Genomic DNA, 12,079 nt, shown 5'->3' on the forward strand with positions numbered 1-12,079 from the left:
CTGGATTTCAAAGGTAGGGCAGCATTAGTTTCATCCTAAGACTGGCTCTCCTTGTGCTCACAATATGGCTGCCAGTGGCCATGGGGGATATATACTTCCTGGTTTACAATGTAACATGAAATATGAGTCTTTCCTTTTATTCTGCTTATTTCATCTCGGATTATGGTGCCCGTCCCTGTACTAATCTCAGAGGGTGGAAGACTGCCATTGGCTTCAACTAATTAGGTTCTATCCCCAGTGATCCAGATATGGTCAGTTTCCTCTGAGGTATTTGGAAAATAGGTAGTTTTCTGATAATTACTTTGGTTCTCTAAAGTACTAATGAATATTTTGCAGAAAGTGAACACCTTCCATGACCCTGACTGGTGTCTAGGCTGGTGGGAAAAGAGTGCATCTGCTGGCTGATGAAATAAACTCAGCTTGAGGACATCAGAGCAGGAGGTTGTTGACAAGCACGGGTGTCTATGACAGTCTTGGAAGAGCTGAAAGTGTTACTGGCGGTGAATCTGTATAGGTCTGCAGCAACCACAGTTCTTGCCTTCTCAGAAGAAAGAATTTGGCTCAGGGACATAAGGCAGAGTGAGAGACTGAGGCAAGTTTTAGAGCAGTGGTGAAAGTTTATTAAAAAGCTTTAGAACAGGAATGAAAGGGAGTAAAGCACACTTGGAAGAGGGCCAAGCAGGCAACTTGAGAGATCAAGTGCACAGTTTGACCTTTCGACTTGGAGGTTTATGTGCTGACATACTTCCAGGGTCTTGGGTCCCTTCTCCTCTGATTCTTCCCTTGGGGTGGGCTGACCACATGTGTGCTAGTGCTTGGGAGGGGCTGCATGCGCAGTGTGTTTACTGGAGTTGTACGCATGCTTACTTAAAGCGCTCTTTTCTTACCAGTTGATTGCTCCTAGAAGGTCATATACCAGTCAAACTCTGCCATTTTGCCTCTTAATGCGCGTGCTTGAACCCACTGGCCCAACTCCTGAGATCTTATCCGGAAGCTGCTGATGACTAGTTTCAGGTGTTTTCTATCTATTGAGAGGCTGCCTTTCCCTGGCACCTGGGTTTATCGTTCACTGCTATTGACTTGGGCTGAAATTACATGTTCCATGCAGCTGGAAGGAAGTTGCCTAAGAAAAGCTATCAAACACATGTGAGGATTGGAGACTACAGCAAATGTACAAGTGATGAACCTGCTGGCTGGGATATGAGATGAATGAAAATTCAAGAAATACATTTGGACAGACCTCTAGAGATCTGGCAAAAATAAACAACAGCAGATACATAAAAAAGTGTTTTTCCTTGATTCGTGGTATAATTATTCTTTAAACCATGAATCTAACCCATTTCTTGATAGGTGGGTTTGAACTGCAGAAATTCTGGTTCAACTTTTACCTCTTCTGATGGCATCATTTTAATGTTAATGCATGTTGATATATGTCTCCTTTCTTTAGCAATAGGACTTCCTTGAGCTGATTAGAGTAGCTGTGCCATCAGCAAAAACCTTACCTTAATGCACTACTTTAAAACCTTAACAACCTTAATGCATCTACTTTGCATGTAAACAGGGAGCATGGCTGTGGCCTAACTGAATTTCTATGCCTGTAAGTGTGGTTTCCTGAAAAAGAAAATGAAACCCTGTCTCCTTGTCTTTTTTTTTAATCTGTGCGTCTGAGTCACACTGAACAACGCTCTTTCTACTCCAAAGGGGGAAAAAAAGTTAAATTTATGTTTCATGCCTGTAAGGCATTTTAAAGTTAATCGGGCCCTTTGGGCCTAATTTAATTTGTGTAAGATTGCTGTTGATGATTAGAATAGCTATTTAAGATTTTTGTTAACAGTCTGTTACGTGGACTTAATGGAAGCACTCCAAAAGCAGTCTGTTCACTTTCCCCTGTCAAATTCAGGTTACAGAGCCTTCGCAGATGTGAGTAGACATCAATATGAAAAGGGGATAGAACACAAATTAAAATCAGAAGTGTACTCCAACTGCCAGTGTTGAGCTTTGGTTAAAAACATCTGTCACATAAAAGCAAACACTCAGAGCCGTTATGTCTTGTAACAGTTGTCTTTATTTTTCGTATCTTTGGCATTTTCATCATTTTATGTTAGTGCTGTCTTTGGAATTTTTCATACAAGTGATTGCTTTTTTAACATCACTGATTTCTCTACACAAACATTTGTAAGGCTTTTGTCCCAACACTACAAAGAGAGAATGCCCAAGCAGAGCTGGAATTCTAATGGTCTCATAGAATCTGAAAAATCGGCTGACCAGGGCAGAGCACTTTAGTGAAGTCAATGTATTTGACTCATCCTGGCCAATATTAGATCAAACTTTCCCTTTGATTCCTGCTACAAGGTTATTTTTCGTCGTTTCAAAATTTACAGCTACCATTCTTATTTTACAGATGGCCGTGATCATAAGAAGCCCAGGTCTCCCTTTGGTACAATCAAGGAGATTTCAGGATGCTCTTGAGTCACTCTCCTGATATTTGTTATAAATCATATATATTTTTTTCAGAGTTAAGACTTTATTTCTCTCATTACTTTGTTTCATAGCTTTTACAGTTTCATTCCTTTATTCTGTTTTCATTTTCTGTTTTCCAGGCGTTGTATTTCAAAACCATGGCCCTTCTATTTCCTCTTTCTTATTGTTTTTCTATTCCGTGTCCGCTTCTGCCTTCCTTAATTTTCTTTCCCCTCCTTTACTCTCATTTCTTTCACAGAGTGAGTGATTTCTGTGAAAGCTTGGCAAGTGTCTCATGAGCTCCCGCTAAGGATGCAACTACCAAAGGCAAGATCAAGAGACAAATGAGCACCACCTCCCCCAGCGCCATGTTCCCCTGCCCGGGAAACACCACCTGCTTCCTATGTGGCTGGAGGGGTGGGGGCTCTGCACAGCAGCGAAGATGCTAGAGATTACAGGCAGATATTTTGCAAATAATCTTTTTTAAAGTTATTGATTCATGTAAGTGGAATATAAGATTTATGTTAATCCTATTCCTTAAATCAGAAATCTCTAATGTTATACTGTTTTATGCAGTAGGTAATTTACATTAAGAAAAAGGATTTTAAAAAAAACTAATAGGAAAGTTTGTGGATCATCCCATCCCAGTCCACTTTCTTTCTGGTCACCCCTGACTGGTCACCTCAACCTTCTGCTTTCTTATGCTGCCATTTGCGCCATGCATGACGTTATATCAGCTCTCTCTTTCTCTTTGTTCAGAACAAAATCCCTTTTATAGTAAAGTGGAGAAAATTCTCGATGCCATGAATGCTGAGTGAGACTCAAATACAAAGGCCCTGCAATCACATTTCCCCCATAATTAATTATGTAATTATAAAGCTTTGTCAAGCCATTGTATTCCCCCTCAAATATATTTTGAAGAATTTTAAAGCTTTTGTTTCTATACCCCTGACAATAATGATAAAACACCCTTACCTCTCCTATTTCCACGTGTCTATCACCTTTTTAATAATACTCTTGATAAAAACATGAGATCACTGATATTAAAGTAGAAAGGTCTTGCAGCTTTTTTCCTATTTACTTTGATTTGTGGAACTCTAATTTGATTGTGGGCATCCTTTATACGGCTTGTTCCACCCTCTCCTGTGGAGCTGTACCAGCTGTGACTCCTGTTTTAAGAACTATGTTCTCTTCTCTGTTGCAGACCTATGTTATATTTGCCTTAGTGCATGGGCTGCTGGTCCATGCTAATAGCTGGCTCTCAGGGGAAAAAGAAAAACCATCTGTGGCATCTGCCAATTTCTGTGGTGTAAATACTCTCAGTTCTGCCAATTTCAAGCCATCAATTTGACATTGCTGAACCCAAAGTTGGCAAGGGGTGTGCACAATTGGCTTTTGTGAGCAAGTAAGAGTTGTCTTGGGGATTATTAAGCTACTCAAGAAGCATTTGCCTACTGGTACCCACTGCTTTTTTAATGTACTCTGGGAGGAGAGGGTATATAAAATAGTGCTCTTGGCTTAAGGGGTTTACATTCTAGCCAGTGAGAAACAGTCCAAAGCAATGACCAGAGAAAGCAGAGTGCAACAGTGATCCACAAACTCCACTGAAGGGATTCAGAGCAAAGCCCTCAAGAAAGGCACTTTAGCAAAGAAAGTGTGTTTAAAGGATGCAGAGGGTTTCATGACATGGAGGAAAAGGGGAAAGGCATTCCAGGCAAGGGAAGGCTGGAAGGTTGGAATAGACATGGAGTGTTCTTCGAAGAGACAAAACAGAGTCTCAGTCACTGAGACTGCCTCATGATCCAAACAGGAGGTTTTTGGTACTATGACAGAATATTCACTTCCCTGTTTACCAGGTACTTTTACACACATATTTCTTTTGATCCTTCCTATAACTGTAGGACATTGGTAGAATGTAATAGGTGTTATTATTATTATATTCACTTAGCAAAAAGTATACTTAGAAAAGTAAGAAAACTAAGGGAAGTTAAGGGCCCTTGTGGACCCTTTTAAGCCAGGCCCAGAATGCTGTCTCCCGAGCATTGCACCCCAGTCTTATCACAGCCCAGTCTGCTCTGAGGACCCTCATTAGGCAGTCCTTCCATACAGTAGCCTCTCAAACTGCAAAACCTTTCATTGCATGAGCAAGATCCATTTTGCCTTACAACGAAACTGAAGAACTGCCTCAATGGCTTTACAAAGAAAAGCAAAGTCTATTTCTCTTCTAATGCCTGTCCTGAAAAGGGCTTTGGGGGCATGGTACAGTGGAAAAGTCACTGAGCTGGGTATCAGAAGAGCTAGATTAAGGTTTGGGATCTGATTCAGGTTTGGGATGTATTGGAGAGCTCTGTGATATTGGGCAGATGGCTTAACATTTCTGGGTTTCCGTATGTCATACAGAAACTGATGAGTTTACTTGCGTGGCCTCAAATGTTCCTTTTATCCCTGAAAAGCTGCACTTCTATATATACTAAAATGCCAATCAAGAACTATATCATTACATGGGCCTCCAGAGAAGCCGGGGAGCCTAGAGGAGTTAAGTGTGTTGAAGGTTGAAGCACAATTACCTTACAAAATAATTTAACACTGGATATGCCAGATTTCCTATGGAAGATTTTTTTTTTTTTTTTTTTTTTGCCTGGGCAAGAATGCAGTGACATGAACATGACTCATTGCAGCCTCAACCTCCCAGCTTAAGCAATCTTTCCACCTCAGCCTCCTGAGTAGCTGGGACTACAGGCATGTGCCACCACACCCAGCTAATTTTTTCTTTAAATTTTTTGTAGGCGGGGGGGTCTCCCTATGTTGCCCAGGCTCAAGATGGCCTTCTAATGGAGCCAATATCTATATATTCATTCAACATATTGCAAATAAACTTTGGAAATAAACCAGTTATGTGAAATAGAGAAGTAAATAAATTATTAAATGAATGGCCTTACTTTATTCTTTCTCCTCTGCAGGCTTCTGCAAAAGACTTGAGACAACTCACAATGAAGTGCTCTGTATCAGTCAGGGTGATATTGATTGCAAGGGACAGAAACCCAATCAGAAACTCACTGAAGTCATGAGGAACACTTATTGGCTCAGATAACCTAACCATTGGATGGGCAGGGATGTATCTGGTTTGGGAGCAAATAGTACCAGGTGCTGAAAGTAGCTGTCTCAGACTCTGGTCTATCTGTCTTTCTGTGTCACATTCTTTCACACCTTGGAGGTTGTGGCCATCTGGCTTATCACTGGTCAAGAAGATGCCTCCTTCAATAGTTCCTTGATTTCAATTTGAAATAATGCTAGTCAAAGACTCTGGCCTTTGGCAAACACCATGGCAATGGTCTGAGAGTGGCAGAAGGCAGAGGTTGACTGCATTAATAAAATGATAAGGTTGGGTTGGGACAGGTGGGGAGAAGGGTTTATCTAAAAGAAGGTGCTGCTGCTACCAGAAGAGGGAGTGTTTGGGCTGGGGGGACAAAATAAAAGATGTCCACAACAAATACATAAATAGAATCATTAAATAAAGCGGGATGGGATGGAAATGAGCAGGGTTTGTTGTGTAAGAAAACCTAAATTAATTATGGTAGCTTCAGTTTAGCTCTCACATATGTGAAAGTCAAGGTAACACAGAGAAACTTATCATTTATAAACAAAAGGAAGCAAACATTCTCCTATGTGTAAACTGTACTATGATACTAAAATAGGTTTACAGGAGTCATTCAGTGGACAACATCTTCCATAGTGATTTTCAAAAACGATGCAAACAATTTTTATTCTGTAATATCCTATGTCAAAAAATTATATTTAGAGCATAATGTTAGCTCATATTTCTTTTAGGTCTTCATGGTGTATTTAGGATGATAAATAAGGTATATCTGGGGAGATAAATCCAGGTATATAGCTTTCAGATGATCAAATCTATTAACACATCCAACTAATGGACTATTCATGATACCACATTTTTATCAATGTGTAAACGTTATGTTTGCTCTCATTTTGAACTTTTTGTTTGTGTAGAAGACTGGAATGATCATATTATGTGACACTGTGTTGAAGAGAGTCACTAAGAAAGAAGTAATGTCAAGTTACAGGGAAAGTAAGAAAGACTGGAACACACTGGGACTGCCGTAAACATAAAAGACAGGCATTCAGAACAGTAAAGAATTGTACTCAAATTGTTTGAGTACAAACTGTGTGACACTGTGGCACTGTGTTAGGAAAACCAAATAGTGTATTCATTGGCAATGTCTTTTATGGATACCAGGAGATATTGTTAGTCAGCTATAGTGCAATTATTGTTGATTTGTTTGGTGTATTCTTAATTTATTGAATCTTTTGAATTGTGCTACTCCAAGTTCTAGTAAATACTAGAATGTATTTGCTACTCAAGTATTCCAGTAAATACTAGAAAGTATCCAGCATATTCCAAAAGACCGAGAGTCATTGACTTAGTAAACAATGAAAATTGTTACCTTAGTTGAACGAATTTCAAACTGTATGTGCTGTATCTCTGGGGGCAGAGGGGAGAAGAGTGACTCCATTACAGTCAGGTAGTTCCAAATGTATCTGTTGTGCATATTTGACTTGCACATAATTGACTTTTAAAAGAAATTGTCTTTAATCCAAAACAAAACACCTTGAAAATCAGTCTTAGACTGTCACTTTTATTTTTCTAATATCTCTTAGTATTCCTGGACTTTCAAAATTGTTCTATTAAGGAAATTCTCAAACATCCAAAAGTAAAAAGACAGTATAATAAACCCCATTTACACAATATTCAAATTCAACAATTTTTAACATTGTGTTTTTCTTGGTTTTAAAAAATATTTCACATAACTGATCCAAAGGAATTTTTTACACATAATGTCACCATAGAATGTTAGACTTTTTTATTAAAAAAAAAAAACCTGATTATAAATATTTGCACATTTATAAGAGGAGTTTTCAGGAATTTGACAGGGCACACCTAGAACCACCAGGGTGGTGCTCAGGACCCACCAGGTACACCAAGGACCCACCAAGCACAGGTCCAGCCCCAGTTGTCCATCTTGTTTTATCTATTATTCACTGTTTTTGATATCATATTGTTTTTATCCATAATTATGTCAGTAGTATATAAATCTAACAGATGAGGATTTTTAAAAGCCACAAATCCACCATTCCATTATCACATCTGACAAAATTAACATTAATTCTATTATTTCACCTATTATGCAGTCCATGTTCAAATGTCCCCGATTTTCTCAAATATAAATATTTTACAGTCCTGTTGAAATCACAGAATAAAGTCCACAAATTGCATTTGGCTGAAATGTCTCTTAGGTATTTTCTAATCTATGAGAGTTCCCACTTCCCCACTTTTAGTCATTTTTTTGTTTGTTGAAGATATTGATTCATTTGTCCTATAGAACTTCTGGCATGCCAGATTTTGCTGATCGCATTAGACTAACCAACCCATTAATCTAATAACTTGTTCCTTTGTATTTTTCATAAGCTTGCTGCCTGAGTGTGACGCTTGCTTAGATTCAGATGCATTTATTTTGGCAAATACTCCATAGGTAGTATCATGTGCTTCCGATTGCATTCCATCAGGCGGCACATGAGGTCTTGTGGTCCCATTTTAGAACTGTTAACATTGATCAAGGGTTAAGTGTTGTCATCTAATCTACCCTTTCACTAGTGTTTTCCTGAGCCTCTGACAGATGTTTCATTGAAAATGAGGTCTGGCGTGCCCATCCAGTGGAAGCATTTTGAATTTTTTATTGATTCTTAAATGTCCTTTCTCATGGAAGCCTTCATGCCATCCAATTAAAGTGGCAACTCCCTCCTCTCTATTGGCCTTCTCTGCTTTTTTTCTTCCTCCATGGAATGTATTAGTATTTTAATCTTTTATAAACACATTACTTATTTCCCCCAACCATTGTATAAGCTCCATGAAGACAAGGATTCTTGTTTTTTTAATTAGTAGACTTTATTTTTTAGATCAGTTTTAGTTTTAGAGAAAAATTGAGTAGAAAGTACATAGAGTTTCCTTATATGCCCTTTCCCATCTCACCCTAACCCCCCTAAATTTCCCTTATTATTAATATCTTGCATTAGTGTGGTACATTTTCTACAATTGATGAACCAATCTTTATGCATCATTAACTTAAGTTTACTCTTTGTTTCGTACAGTCTTATGGGTTTTGACAAATGTATAATGTCATGTATCCATACTATAGGATCATATAGATGATCCTAAAAAATCCCCTATGCTCCACCTATTCATCCCTCCTCCCTCCATCCCTGAACCACTAGCAACTTCTGATCTTTTCACTGTCTCTATAGTTTTGCCTTTTCTAGAATGTCTTACAGTTGGAATCATACAGCATGTTTTTTTTTCAGACAGGCTTCTTTCATTTAGCAATATGCCTTTAAGTTTCCTCCACATCTTTTTGTGGCTTGACAGCTAATTTCTTTTCATTACCACATAATATTGTACTGTCTGGATATACCACAGTTTAGTTATTCATTCACGTACTGAAGCCATCTTTGTTGCCTCTAAGTTTTGATAACGACGAATAAAGCTGCTATAAACATTTGTGTGCAGGGTTTTTTGTGGACACACATTTTCAACTTGTTTGGATAGATACCAAAGATTGTAATTGCTGGATTATATGGTAAGACTACGCTTAGCTTGTGAGAAACTGCTAGACTGTTTTCCAAAGTTGCTGTACCATTTTGCACTCCTACTAGCAATGAATAAGAGTTCCTGCTGCTCCACATCCTCGCCACCTTTAGTGAAGTTTCTGTTTTGATCTTTTGCCCATTTTTAAGTTGCGTCGTTTGCTTTCTTAATGCTGTTTTAAGAGTTCTCTGCATATTTTTGATGTAAGTCGTTTATCAGATGTGTTTTGTAAATATTTTCTTCCACTCTGTGACTTGTCTTTTCATTCTTTTAACAGGGACAGTAGAATTTTCAAAAACTCTGCTTTGTTTTCTGTCTTATCTCGAGTGCCTAGAACAGTGCCTAGTTTATAATAGCTGGTCAGTCTAGTGAGTGCTTGCTGAAAGTGGTCTATATGCCTTAGATACAACTAAGAACAAAGTTGACACTTGATTGTAAAAACGAAAGAGCTGATCCAATTGGAGGACTATTCCCCTCTTCACAGAATTAAAGCTTTCATTGACCAACAGTTCTGATTTTATCAAAACATTCATACAATTGGAAGTCTTTCTTTCAAATTGGAGGTAGTCTTAAAATAATCTAATTTGTTTTACAGTTAAGACCCTGAGCCCTATTCACAGAGCGTCAATCTCTGCTCTCCCAGTGACCACTTGAGGCCTAACAGAATGACTCTCAAGTTCTTATTTCTCTGAGACATATTCTCTAGTATTTTCTTTTAGGGTTAAATAATGAAGTATTCAGACATAGAAAAGTATAAAAATATCACACATTCCTATCTTCACCATATGGTAACATTGAACTGGTTTTCACATTTTGTCATGTTTGTTTTAACTCTCTCTCATTCTCTCTCTCCTCCTCCCGTCTTTCTTGGAATAAATATTAAAGGAATGGCTGAAGCCTCAGATACCTCATCCCTACCTCTGTCTCTACCTTCATTTTCCCTCATTAGTACCCATGACAGTGAAATTGATGTATAATTCCCATACAAGTGTTTGCAATTTTTTATGTATTAATATAGACGTAACTAGCATATTGCTTTTTGTGTGTTTATAAAATGACACAAATATTATATTAATACTAACTGGATCATTCTGGGTGGTAGGCACTGTGGTGTGGCCCACCGGATCTTCAGGACAAGGCACTTGCTCCCTCATTTGGAGATGTAAGCTTAGAATAGCTTCCAATTGAATCTCTCACCGAGAATTCCCTTTGACCATAAGTCTTGCCCAAAGTCACACACCATCCCTATGAGCATCCACTGACTGTTGGCTGGGAGAGGGGATAGGACATTTATGACACTGGAGTAAGGGAGTATTTATTAAATAAGATTTTAAAATATAAATCACAAAAAGAAAATGAACTTGAATATCTTAAAATTTTAAAAATACCTCTGCACAATAAATGAAATCATATAGTGAAAAAGCAAGATACAAACTAGTATATTTGCACAGCAAATACAGTTATTAATACATAAACAATCCCTATTCCTTCTTCAATAGGAAGATCTGGCCTTCCTGCCTCAACTCAGGGCGACTCTAAAGGGAGATCCCAGCTCCAGAGCTCCCCATGGACTTGACTGAAGCCTCTGCTGCAATTGCATTGTGGTTCAACTTCTCCCTCTGCCAATCTCACTTTCCTCACTCCTTGCAGGGTTTTGTTTTGTTGTTGTTCTTGTTGTTTTGTTGTTGTTCTTGTTGTTTTGTTGTTGTTGTTGTTGAGACAAGGTCTTTCTCTGTCAACTAGGCTGGAGTGTACTGGTGCAATCTCAACCTCCACCTCTCAGGCTCAAGCAATCCTTCCACCTCAACTTCCCAAGTAGCTAGGACCACAGGCATTTGCCACCATGTCCATGGAGTGGACGGGAGTCGTACACTGAAAGCTGGTGCCAGGGTAGGAGAACTGAGAAATACCCTCCCCAGGTACTCCAGGTCTTCCCAAAGTACAAGAAAGTAGCCCACTGAGCATAGGAATTAGGCAGGAGAAGTGAAAATGATTCTCCAAGGCATATGAAGTTCATCCGTTGCAAGGCAGTCCCCATTACACACTGGGGGTAAGGCAGGAAAGCTGAAAGAAATCCCCTCCTAAAAACCACGGGGCTTTCACCAAATGCAAGGCAGCAGCCTGCAGTAGCCAGAGGCAAAGCAGGAGAACTGAGGGAAATAGATGCTCCCCAAAACCTTTTCAACTCTCCAATCCCCTCAACTCTACCCACCCACCTCACCCCAACCCCCATCGCACTACACAGGGTCTTTACTGAGTACATTGTAGCCACCTATTGAATGCTGGAGGAAGAGCTATCTCAAGGCTCTGAGATGGAAAGGCAGAGTTTAGGCAAAGAAAAGGCCCCAGCAACCCAAGAAGTTGGTGGCTGGGCTGTAAGGCATAAAGAGAACTCCCACAGTTCGGAAAGTTGGGAGCTGGGCTATGTGAAGCTTGGAGAAATTTCCAGAGTCTTACTGTCTCTAGGATTCCAAGATACACTGAGAAAAAAGTACTGATCCTACTTTTCAGATATTAAAACCAGTCAGGAACTGAATTCCAACAAGCTGCGACAAAGCTCAGACCCAGCCCAACCACACAGAGATCAGATGGACCCTGTCTCTCATCACAGGGGACTGACAGAGCCAGGGCTTTGCCATTTTATAGCCATCAGTATTATTTGCCTCAGTCACTATTGTTGTTTCTACATGAAATGGTCAGCATACAACAAAAAATGTGTATATGTATCAGCAGTGTTTGATTGTTTTAACAATGTTTATAGATAGATGATAGATAAATAGATACTAATACCATGTTCATGGGTGAAAGATTTAATATTATTAAGACATCGATTGTCTCCAAATTGATCTATAGATTCATTGCAGTCCAATTCAAAATCCCAACAGGCTTTTTTATTTGTTTGTTTTTGTAGGAAATGACAAGCTAATTCTAAAGTTCATAGGAATGTAAAGCATCTAAAAT

The sequence above is a fragment of the Mandrillus leucophaeus genome, unplaced genomic scaffold (genome assembly GCF_000951045.1).
Source record: "Mandrillus leucophaeus isolate KB7577 unplaced genomic scaffold, Mleu.le_1.0 Scaffold338, whole genome shotgun sequence".
In the NCBI taxonomy this organism is placed as follows: domain Eukaryota; kingdom Metazoa; phylum Chordata; class Mammalia; order Primates; family Cercopithecidae; genus Mandrillus; species Mandrillus leucophaeus.